The 9827-nt window shown below is 39.4% G+C and overlaps 1 protein-coding gene across 3 annotated transcripts in view; it reads left to right on the top strand.

The window, feature by feature from the left end:
- ASB3 (ankyrin repeat and SOCS box containing 3) overlaps nt 1–9827 on the top strand; it is a 93512-nt gene that overhangs the window by 22156 nt on the left and 61529 nt on the right. The window lies entirely within an intron of this gene.

Below are 9827 nucleotides of genomic sequence, written 5' to 3'. Positions count from 1 at the left end.
GCTGTTTATTGGTACCGCAGTTGGTACGTAGAAAGACATTTTGTTATGGTTTGAAAACTGGATTTGCAGGGAGTGTAATCTATTTTTACATTAAAAAAAATCTTTCTACCTGTCGAATAAAAGCAGAAAGTTTACTACAGAAGTTTTGTGCCTGTAGAAGAGCTGTTGAATATTATTTCAACAAAAATTGCTTGCATATTTAAATTTTCTGCGTGAAACGACCTTATTCATCTTTAGTATTCTCAGGAGTCACTCAGAAAAGAGTAGGCAAAGGTTTTTAGCTCGTGTATAGGCTTTGGAAGCCATATGTGAGACCTCCTGAAGCTGTATACAAGATTTGGGATCTGTGTACATTTTTCTGGGGAGAAATTTAATAGCTTTCATGAGTTTATCCAACAGGTCAAGTATCCTAAAAAATGTTTTGATCTGAAGGCTAGAGCTACTGCTCCAAAATACTGTTTAGGAAGCTCACTTGGACCATCAGTGCAGTGTTTCTGTATGTGAAAGCAGAAACCTTAACAAATGATTATTCTTTCTTGAGGATTTCTGTTTGGTAGTCTTTAGCTTTATAAAAGAATGCTAGAACATCCAGGTTCAAGGAGTATTATTTATGCTCTTAAGAAATCAGCAGGAAAATGTCACAAAGAAAAACTTAATTTAGGAATAATCAGGTCTGGGCCTCCCTGGTGACGCAGTGGTTAAGAATCCGCCTGCTAATGCAGGGAACACGGGTTCGAGCCCTGGTCCGGGAAGATCCCCCGTACTGCGGAGCAACTAAGCTCGTGAGTCACAACTACTGAGCCTACGCTCTAAAGCCTGCGAGCCACAACTACTGAGCCCACGTGCCACAACTACTGAAGCCCGTGCGCCTAGAGCCCATGCTTCGCAACAAGAGAAGCCACTGCTATGTGAAGCCCCGCGAACCTGCAATGAAGAGTAGCCCCCACTCCCCACAGCTGAAGAAAAGCCTGTGCACAGCAACGAAGACCCACGCAGCCAAAAATAAAATAAATAAATTTATATATAAAAAAAGAATAACCAGGTCTTTTAATTTTCTCCAAGCTGTGGTTTCACATTGCCTGGAATGGTTAGTTTCCCCCCAAATTTTTCGAAAAATTTCAAACATACAGAAAAGTTAGAAAAAAGGAATATGGTGACCATTTATATACTCTCCACATGGGTCCGATAATTAACATTATGCCATAGTTGCTTTACTCTTTTTCTCTTTATATACTTTTAAATCTAAAACCTTTTGGGCTTCCCTGGTGGCGCAGTGGTTGAGAGTCCGCCTGCTGATGCAGGGGACACGGGTTCGTGCCCCAGTCCGGGAGGATCCCACATGCCGCGGAGCGGCTGGGCCCGTGAGCCATGGCCGCTGAGCCTGCGCGTCCGGAGCCTGTGCTCTGCAACGGGAGAGGCCACAACAGTGAGAGGCCCGCATACCACCAAAAAAAGAAAAAATAAATAAAACCTTTGAAATAAGCTGCATGTGTTGTGACTTCACTGCTAAATACTTATAAGAATAAGGACATTTTCCTGATAACCATAATGCCATTATCACATCTAAGAATACTAACGATAATTACATCATCAAATATCTATTCCATCTTCAAATTACCTTAATTGCCTGAAAATTTATTTTTGTAGCTGATATTTTGTTTACCAGTTCAGGTCTAGGTGATGTTTATGTATCATACATATTTGTTATTACATTGTATGTATTTTGTTGTTTGAGTCTGTACTCTCTATTTTAGTCTAGAACATAGGGAGGTTTTATTAAGGGAGGTCTTAACAGTTTATTCTTGTTGACTAGTTGGTATTAAAGGTTGAAGAGAACGATCCTGCTATTATAGTACATGTCTTTTGGCTTCTCTTTCCCTTAAGCGGAAAGATATTATCCAGTTCTGTTAATTTTTTCAGATTATTGTGTATTAATCTGGATCTGTTAACATTATTTGTAACTGTGAGAAAACCCAGTAAATTTAGAAGGGGATTCTTATCTGTTTTTACTTGAAGTTGTTTTTCATGTCTTTGGAATAGTATTCTTATATGTGTGTTTGTGTGTGGTTTTCCTATGTATGAAAAAAGTTTTCTTCTATTAGATGAATATGCTTATAAATAGACCTAAAATGTGTGATTTGTTCTTTTTTGTGAAATTTGGATGTAATGGCCTTGGCTAGAAGTAATATATTTAAAAACATACAGCTTACCATTCAAGATTCTCCATAGTTTGGCTATGTCTGCAACCTCATTTTTCTACTATTCTTTTTTTTTACCTAATCCTCCTTCCAAAGTAAATTGTTTCCATTATTCACTGAACCTTACTCACCCTTGCTTGTTCATTTCCATAATTTTGGTTATATTTTTTCTTCTGCCCAAGAAATGCTATTTTACATGTTATCTCATTGTCACAGCCTCCCTTATCTTTTAGGCACAGCTCATATCCCCCACCAAGTTGAAGTAGTCTTCCCCTTCTTTGATTACTCATGGCTCTTTATCTGTACTTCTCTTATGGCACTTTATGCTATTTTGAATCACGTATATTTATCATTTCTGTGAGACAGTACATAACTTGAGATAGAATCTGTGTCTATGTCATCTCTTTTTTTTTAAGACATCCAAAAAATTTTATTTATTTATTTTACCATCTTTATTAGAGTACAGTTGCTTCACAATGGTGTGTTACTTTCTGCTTTATAACAAAGTGAATCAGCTATACATATACATACATCCCCATATCTCCTCCCGCTTGTGTCTCCCTCCCACCCTCCCTATCCCACCCCTCTAGGTGGTCACAAAGCAGGCGATGATCTCCCTGTGCTTTGCAGCTGCTTCCCACTAGCTAGCTGTTTTACATTTGGTAGTATATATAAGTCCATGCCACTCTCTCACTTCGTCCCAGCTTACTCTTCCCCCTCCCCACGTCCTCAAGTCCGTTCTCTACGTCTGTATCTTTATTCCTGTCCTACCCCTAGGTTCCTCAGAACCACTTTTTTTTTAAGGTTCCATATATATGTGTTAGCATATAGTATTTGTTTTTCTCTTTCTGACTTACTTCACTCTGTATGACAGACTTTAGGTCCATCCACTTCACTACAAATAACTCAATTTCGTTTCTTTTTATGACTGAGTAATATTCCATTGTATATATGTACCACATCTTCTTTATCCATTCATCTGTCGATGGACACTTAGGTTGCTTCCATGTCCTGGCTATTGTACATAATGCTGCGATGAACATTGTGGAACATGACTTTTTTTGAATTATGGTTTTCTCAGGATATATGCCCAGTAGTGGGATAGCTGGGTCATATGGTAGTTCTATTTGTAGTTGTTTAGGGAACCTCCATACTGTTCTCCATAGTGGCTGTATCAATATACATTCCCACCAACAGTGCAAGAGGGTTCCCTTTTCTCCACACTCTTTCCAGCATTTATTGTTTGTACATTTTTTTGATGATGGCCATTCTGACTGGTGTGAGGTGATACCTCATTTAGTTTTGATTTGCATTTCTCTAATGCTTAGTGATGTTGAGCATCCTTTCATGTGTTTGTTGGCAATCTGTACGTCTTCTTTGGAGAAATGTCTGTTTAGGTCTTCTGCCCATTTTTGGATTGGGTTGTTTGTTTTTTGGATATTGAGCTGCATGAGCTGATTGTAAATTTTGGAGATTAATCCTTTGTCAGTTGCTTCATTTGCAAATATTTTTTCCCATCCTGAGGGTTGTTTTTTCGTCTTGTTTATGGCTTCCTTTGCTGTGCAAAAGCATTTACGTTTCATTAGGTCCCATTTGTTTATTTTTGTTTTTATTTCCACTTCTGTAGGAGGTGGGTCAAAAAGGATCTTGCTGTGATTTATGTCATAGAGTGTTCTGCCTATGTTTTCCTCTAAGAGTTTTATAGTGTCTGGCCTTACATTTAGGTCTTTAATCCATTTTGAGTTTATTTTTGTATATGGTGTTAGGGAGTATTCTAATTTTATTCTTTTACATGTAGCTGTCCAGTTTGCCCAGCCCCACTTATTGAAGAGGCTGTCTTTTCTCCATTGTATATTCTTGACTCCTTTATCAAAAATAAGGTGACCATATGTGCGTGGGTTTATCTCTGGGCTTTCTGTCCTGTTACATTGATCTATATTTCTGTTATTTTGCCAGTACCATACTGCTTGATTACTATCGCTTTATAGTATAGTCTGAAGTCAGGGAGCCTGATTCCTCCAGCTCCGTTTTTCTCTCTCAATTGCTTTGGCTACTTGGGGTCTTGTGTTTCCATACAAATTGTGAAATTTTTTGTTCTAGTTCTGTGAAAAATGCTAGTGGTAGTTTGATAGGGATTGCATTGAATCTGTAGTTTGCTTTGGGTTGTATAGTCATTTTCACAATGTTGATTCTTCCAGTCCAAGAACGTGGTATATCTCTCCATCTATTTGTATCATCTTTAATTTCTTTCATGAGTGTCTTATAGTTTTCTGCATACAGGTCTTTTGTCTCCTTAGGTAGATTTATTCCTAGGTATTTTATTCTTTTAGTTGCAGTGGTAAATGGGAGTGTTCCCTTAATTTCTCTTTCAGATTTTTCATCATTAGTGTATAGGAATGCAAGAGATTGCTGAGCATTAATTTTGTATCCTTCTACTTTAACAAATTCATTGATCAGCTGTAGTAGTTTTCTGGCAGCATCTTTAGGATTCTCTATGTATAGTATCATGTCATCTGCAAACAGTGACAGCTTTACTTTTTCTTTACCGATTTGGATTCCTTTTATTTCTTTTCATCTCTGATTGCTGTGACTAAAACTTCCAAATCTATGTTGAATACTAGTGGTGGGAGTGGACAGCCTTGTCTTGTTCCTGATCTTAGAAGAAATGCTTTCAGTTTTTCACCATTGAGAACGATGTTGGCTGTGAGTTTGTCATATATGGCCTTTATTATGTTGAGGTAAGTTCCCTCTATGCCTACTTTCTGGAGGGTTTTTATCATAAATGGGTGTTGAATTTTGTCAAAAGCTTTGTCTGCATCATTTGAGATGATCATATGGTTTACTCCTTCAGTTTGTTAATATGGAGTATCACATTGATTGATTTGCATATATTGAAGAATCTTTGTATTCTTGGGATAAACCCCATTTGATTATGGTGTATGATCCTTTTAATGTTCTGTTGGATTCTGTTTGCTAGTATTTTATTGAGGATTTTTGCATCTATGTTCATCAGTGATATTGGCCTGTAGTTGTCTTTCTTGGTGACATCTTTGTCTGGTTTTGTTATCAGGGTGATGATGTTGCCTTGTAGAATGAGTTTGAGAGTGTTCTTCCCTCTACCATATTTTGGAAGAGTTTGAAAAGGATAGGTGTTAGCTCTTCTCTAAATGTTTGATAGAATTCGCCTGTGAAGCCATCTAGTCCAGGACTGTTGTTTGTTGGAAGATTTTTAATCACAGTCTCAATTTCAGTGCTTGTGATTGGTCTGTTTATATTTTCTATTTCTTCCTGGTTCAGTCTTGGAAGGTTGTGCTTTTCTAAGAATTTGTCCATTTCTTCCAGGTTGTCCAGTTTATTGGCATAGAGTTGCTTGTAGTAATCTCTCATGATCCTTTGTATTTGTGCAGTGTCAGTTGTTACTTCTCCGTTTTTATTTCTAATTCTTTTGATTTGAGTCTTATCCCTTTTTTTCTTGATGAGTCTGGCTAATGGTTTATCAATTTTGTTTATCTTCTCAAAGAACCAGCTTTTAGTTTTATTGATCTTTGCTATTTCCTTCATATATTTTTCATTTATTTCTGATCTGATCTTTTTGATTTCTTTTCTTCTGCTAACTTTGGTTTTTTTTAGTTCTTTCTCTAATTGCTTTAGATGTAAGGTTAGGTTGTTTATTTGAGATGTTTCTTGTTCCTTGAGGTAGAATTGTATTGCTATAAACTTCCCTCTTAGAAGTGCTTTTGCTGCATCCCATAGGTTTTGGGTCGTTATGTTTTCATTGTCATTTGTTTCTAGGTATTTATTGATTTCCTTTTTGATTTCTTCAGTGATCTCTTGGTTATTAAGTAGTGTATTGTGTACCCTCCATGTGTCTGTCTTTTTTACGGTTTTTTTCCTGTAATTGATATCTAGTCTAATAGCATTGTGGTCGGAAAAGATACTTGATACGATTTTAGTTTTCTTAAATTTGCCAAGGCTTGATTTGTGACCCAATATATGATCTGTTTTGGAGAATGTTCTATGAGCACTTGAGAAGAAAGTGTATTCTGTTGTTTTTGGATGGAATATCCTATAAATATCAGTTAGGTCCATCTTGTTTAATGTGTCATTTAAAGCTTGTGTTTCCTTATTTATTTTCATTTTGGTTGATCTCTCCATTGGTGAAAGTGGGGTGTTAAAGTCCCCTATTGTGATGGTGTTGCTGTCGATTTCCCCTTTTAATGGGTGTTAGCATTTGCCTTATGTATTGAGGTGCTCCTATGTTGGGTGCATAAATATTTACAGCTGTTATACCTTCTTATTGGATTGATCCCTTAATCATTATGTAGTGTCCTCCTTTGTCTCTTTAACAGTCTTTATTTTAAAGTCTATTTTGTCTGATATGAGAATTGTTACTCCTGCTTTCTTTTGATTTCCATTTGCATGGAATATCTTTTTCCATCCCCTCACTTTCAGTCTGTATGTGTCCCTAGGTCTGAAGTGGGTCTCTGTAGACAGCATATAAATGGGTCTTGTTTTTCTATCCATTCAGCCAGTCTGTGTCTTTTGGTTGGAGCATTTAATCCATTTACATTTAAGGTAATTGTCAATATGTATGTTCCTATGACCATTTTCTTAATTGTTTTGGGTTTGTTATTGTAGGTCTTTTCCTTCTCTTGTGTTTCCTGCCTAGAGATGTTCCTTTAGCATTTGTTGTGAAGCTGGTTTGGTGGTGCTGAATTCTCTTAGCTTTTGCTTGTTGGTAAAGATTTTAATTTCTCTGTCGAATCTGAATGAGATCCTAGCTGGGTAGAGTAATCTTGGTTGTAGGTGTTCCCCTTTCATCACTTTAAATATGTCCTGCCACTCCCTTCTGGCTTGCAGAGTTTCTGTTGAAAGATAAGCTGTTAACCTTATGGGGATTCTGTTGTATGTTATTTGTTGTTTTTCCCTTGCTGCTTTTAATATTTTTTCTTTGTATTTAATTTTTGATCGTTTGATTAATATGTGTCTTGGCGTATTTCTCCTTGGATTTATCCTGTATGGGACTCTCTGCATTTCCTGGACTTGATTGACTATTTCCTTTCCCATATTAGGGAAGTTTTCAACTATAATCTCTTCAAATATTTTCTCAGTCACTTTCTTTTTCTGTTGTTTTTCTGGGACCCCTATAATTCGAATGTTGGTGCATTTAATATTGTCCCAGAGGTCTCTGAGGCTGTCCTCAATTCTTTTCATTCTTTATTCTGCTCTGTGGTAGTTATTTCCACTATTTTATCTTTCAGGTCACTTATCTGTTCTTCTCCCTCAGTCATTCTGCTATTGATTCCTTCTAGAGAATTTTTAATTTCATTTATTGTGTTGTTCATCATTGTTTCTTTGCTCTTTAGTTCTTCTAGGTCCTTGTTAAACATTTCTTGTATTTTCTCCATTCTATTTCCAAGATTTTGGATCATCTCTACTATCATTACTCTGAATTCTTTTTCAAGTAGACTGCCTATTTCCTCTTCATTTTTTTGGTCTGATGGGTTTTTACCTTGCTCCTTCATCTGCTGTGTCTTTCTCTGTCTTCTCATTTTGCTTACTGTGTTTGGGTTCTCTTTTTCGCTGGCTGAAGGTTCGTAGTTCCTGTTGTTTTTGTATCTGCCCCCAGTGGCTAACGTTGATTCAGTGGGTTGTGTAGGCTTCCTGGTGCAGGGGACTAGTGCCTGTGTTCTGGTGGATGAGGTTAGATCTTGTCTTTCTGGTGGGCAGGACCAAGTCCAGTGGTTTGTTTTGGGTTGTCTGTGACCTTATTATGATTTTACATAGCCTCTCTGCTAATGGGTGGGGTTGTGTTCCTGTCTTTCTAGTTGTTTTGCATAGGGTGTCCAGCACTGTAGCTTGCTGGTCGTTGAGTGGAGCTGGGTGTTAGTGTTGAGATGGAGATCTCTGGGAGAGCTTTCACTGTTTGATATTACTTGGAGCCAGGAGGTCTCTGGTGGACCAGTGTCCTGAACTTGGCTCTCCCACCTCAGAGGCACAGGCCTGACACCCTGCAGAAGCACCAGGACCCTGTCAGCCACATGGCTCAGAAGAAGAGGGAGAAAAAAAGAAAGTAAGAAAAAAATAAAATAAAATAAAGTTATTAAAATAAAAAATTATTAAAAATTAAAAACTAATAAAAAAGAAAGAAAGAAGAGAGCAACCAAATCAAAAAACAAATCTACCCATGATAACAAGCACTAAAAACTATACTTAAAAAAAAGGAAAAAATGAAAAACGGATAGACAGAACTTTAGAACAAATGGTAAAAGCAAAGCTCTACAGACAAAATCAGACAAAGAAGCATATACATACACACTCACGAAAAGCGAAAAAGGAAAAACATATATATATATTAAAAAAGAGCAACCAAATCAATAAACAAATCTACCAATGATAATAAACTCTAAATACTAAACTAAGGTAAACATAAAACCTGAAACAAATTAAAAGGAAACTCCAACTCTCAAGTTGCTCCCAAAGTCCTCTTCCTCAATTTTGGGATGATTCGTTGTCTGTTCAAGTATTCCACATATGCAGGGTACATCAAGTTGATTGTGGAGATTTAATCCGCTGCTCCTGAGGCTGCTGGGAGAAATTTCCCTTTCTCTTCTTTGTTCGCACAGCTCCTGGGGTTCAGCTTTGGATTTGGCCGCGCCTCTGCGTGTAGGTCGCCTGAGGGCGTCTGTTCCCTGCTCAGACAGGACGGGGTTAAAGGAGCAGCTGATTCGGGGGCTCTGGCTCACTCAGGCCCGGGGGAGGGAGGAGTACGGAATGTGGGGCGAGCCTGCGGCGGCAGAGGCCATAGCGACGTTGTAACAGCCTCAGGTGCGCTGTGTCTTCTCCCAGGAAAGTTGTCCCTGGATCATGGGACCCTGGAAGTGGCGGGCTGCACAGGCCCCCGGGAGGGGCGGTGTGGATAGTGACCTGTGCTTGCACACAGGCTTCTTGGTGGCTGCAGTGGCAGCCTTAGCATCTCATGCCCGTCTCTGGTGTCTGCGCTGGTAGCCGCGCCTCGCGCCCATCTCTGGAGCTTGTTTAGGCGGTGCTCTGAATCCCGTCTCCTCGCGCACCACGCAACAATGGTCTCTTGCCTCTTCGGCAGTTCCAGACTTTTTCCCGGACTCCCTCCCGGCTAGCTGTGGCTCACTAGCCCCCTTAAGGCTGTGTTCCCGCAGCCAACTCCAGTTCTCTCCCTGGGATCTGACCTCCAAAGCCCGAGCCTCAGCTCTCAGCCACCACCCACCCCGGCGGGTGAGCAGACAAGCCTCTCAGGCTGGTGAGTGCTGTTCGGCACGGATCCCCTGTGTGGGAATCTCTTCGCTTTGCCCTCTGCAGCCCTGTTGCTGTGCTCTCCTCCGTGGCTCTGAAGCTTCCCCTCTGCCACCCCCCATCTCCGCCAGTGAAGGGGCTTCCTAGTGTGTGGAAACTTCTCCTCCTTCACAGGTCCCTCCCAGAGGTGCAGGTCCTGTCCCTATTCTTTTGCCTCTGTTTTTTCTTTTGTCTCTGTTGTTTCTTTTTTCTTTTGCCCTGCCCAGGTACGTGGGGAGTTTCTTGCCTTTTGGGAAGTCTGAGGTCTTCTGCCAGCGTTCAGTAGGTGTTCTGTAGGAGTTGTTCCACGTGTGATGT

Source organism: Aethalodelphis obliquidens, unplaced genomic scaffold (genome assembly GCF_003676395.1).
Source record: "Aethalodelphis obliquidens isolate GAN/ISIS:26980383/991018 unplaced genomic scaffold, ASM367639v1 scaffold40, whole genome shotgun sequence".
NCBI lineage: Eukaryota > Metazoa > Chordata > Mammalia > Artiodactyla > Delphinidae > Aethalodelphis > Aethalodelphis obliquidens.
The sequence above is the reverse complement of the archived record's forward strand: the minus strand, read 5'-3'. Positions and strand labels throughout refer to the sequence as shown.